Genomic DNA, 2,474 nt, shown 5'->3' on the forward strand with positions numbered 1-2,474 from the left:
TCCCTCTACATCATGTCATCTTGCCTAATGTGTTACTCTATTCTTATGAACTTAATACTCTAGATGCATGCTGGATAGTGGTCGATGTGTGGAGTAATAGTAGTAGATGCAGAATCGTTTCGGTCTACTTGTCGCGGACGTGATGCCTATATACATGATCATGCCTACATATTCTCATAACTATGCGCTTTCTATCAATTGCTCGACAGTAATTTGTTTACCCACCGTAGAATTTGCTATCTTGAGAGAAGCCACCAGTGAAACCTATGGCCCCCGGGTCTATCTTCCATCATATTATTTTCCTATCCACTTGCTATTTTTATCGTTGTTTATTTTGCAATCTTTATTTTCCAATCTATACAATAAAAAGACCAAAAATATTTATCTTATTATCTCCATCAGATCTCACTTTCGTAAGTGACCGTGAAGGGATTGACAATCCCTTTATCGCGTTGGTTGCGAGGTTCTTGTTTGTTTGTGGAGGTACTAGGGACTTGTGTGTTACCTCCTACTGGATTGATACCTTGGTTCTCAAAAACTGAGGGAAATACTTCCGCTACTTTGCTCCATCACCCTTTCCTCTTCAAGGGAAAACCAATGCATGCTTAAGAGGTAGCAACAAATGGCACAAAGGGCTACCGCCTTGCTTGAGCAACCTCGTCGGTTGCCACTCCAGCCACAACTCCGTGATGCATCGACCGTTCCGACTGTGGGAGGAGGGGTGTCCGTCGGCTTGCCTTCGAATTCTTCTCCAGTCTCACTGTCTGCGTCGCTACCGTTGTGACTGCGGGGGATGTTGAGTATATTGATTATTAGGAAGTATAGGATATACTAGGATTTGATCCTGCTTTGTCTTGTACTCCAAGTTGATCTTTGTACTCCTATATATATATATATATATATATATATATATATATATATATATATATGCCCACGGGGCTCAAGCAATATAACGAACTATTCCACCAAACCCGTCTCTTCCTTCTAACACCCCCCACAAAAAAAGTCCCTTCTTCTCCCGTCGGCACCACCATCAGTCCACCCCATCTCCGATGCCCTCTGGGCCATGGAGGAGTGGAAGATCTCGCCCCTTTTCTCGTTCTTATTAGGTTCAGCGTCTTGATTAGGGTTGTGTGGCGGCGGCGATGTCCCTTAGAAGGAATAATGTCTCCCACGCTTCATCCCCGTCGCGATGGTGCGCTTGGCATCATCAGAGGGCGTGTGGAGATTTGTCTCCGTCGGATCTCGTGGGACTCGGTCGGTGCTAGTCTTTGGTAAATCTGTTTGGATGTGGGTATTCTGGCCTCCTGGCTTTTATGGGGCCGTGTGGGTCTTCTGGCCTCTCCCCGAAGCTTCTAGGGTCTCTTATGGTTCAGAAAAAATTAGCAAAAAGGACTTCAGGAGGTATCGATTTTATGTAAAACCAAAAACATGGGGGAAAAATAGGAACTATCACTGGGCACTAAATTAATAGGTTAGTCTAGAAAAATAATATAGAATGACATATAAAGTATACAAAAGTGATAATATAATAACATTTAATAATGCAAAATTATAGATGCGGTTGAGAAGTATTAGGTAGCAACCACGGTATCTTGGATCTCTCATTCAAGATTGTGTGGCCAATGTTAGCATATGGTCTTCAATTTGTTTCGAAACTTTGGCTGAAAGAATCAAAATTAACCAAATTGTATTGAAACATTGGAGAAAACTGAAAGCAAATCCAGAGGACTCTAACGATGCATGGTCGTGTCCTCTAATTGTCGCATAATGCAAGGATCCTGCCATCATTTCCCTGCTCGACTTAAATTACAAAATAGAGGGCATGTTCGTCCTTCTCGATTCCTCCTCGGTTGACCCCTAGCGAGTGGTGGTGGCGGGGTCCTGTACCAGGGGTGGATAACACCAAGGAGCCCGGCCTCATCAACTACATGGCCCTGCTAGGCCCAATGTGAGGAGAAACTCTAAGGATGCGAAGACGACCTTCGAGACCCCAAAGACTAGAGGGAGGCTGCACCCCAGATCGCATCTGCCACGTAAACCCTAGACCTCTCCTGCCTATATAAAGGGAGGTCTAGGGTACCCATTCACAGATACAAACTCTCAGTAGCAATCTCACACACCATTGTGACCCCTCGCACGAGGTATCCCTTCATTATGAATCAACAAAACCTCTCAGGATGCCCGAACCTGGATAAACCCCTCGCGTGACTTCCGATCCATGACTTCCTGCTGCACTAGGACCCCAATCGAGGTATCCGACGGTATTTCGCTCTGTCAGGTGGCACAAGCATACAGAGGCAAGTAGTAGAGCCCCTATTGGTATCGGCGGTGCATCCAGTGACAAGTGGTGCGGGCGCTGAGGTGCACGACGATAAGTCGAGGCAGTGGAGCTTTTCGGTTTCCAACCTACATATCCTTTAAGGTTTTAATCTTTTTTATGAGAAGTAGCAGCGCTACATTCCCTTCCTTAA

The sequence above is a fragment of the Triticum aestivum genome, chromosome 5A (genome assembly GCF_018294505.1).
Source record: "Triticum aestivum cultivar Chinese Spring chromosome 5A, IWGSC CS RefSeq v2.1, whole genome shotgun sequence".
NCBI classification, from domain to species: domain Eukaryota; kingdom Viridiplantae; phylum Streptophyta; class Magnoliopsida; order Poales; family Poaceae; genus Triticum; species Triticum aestivum.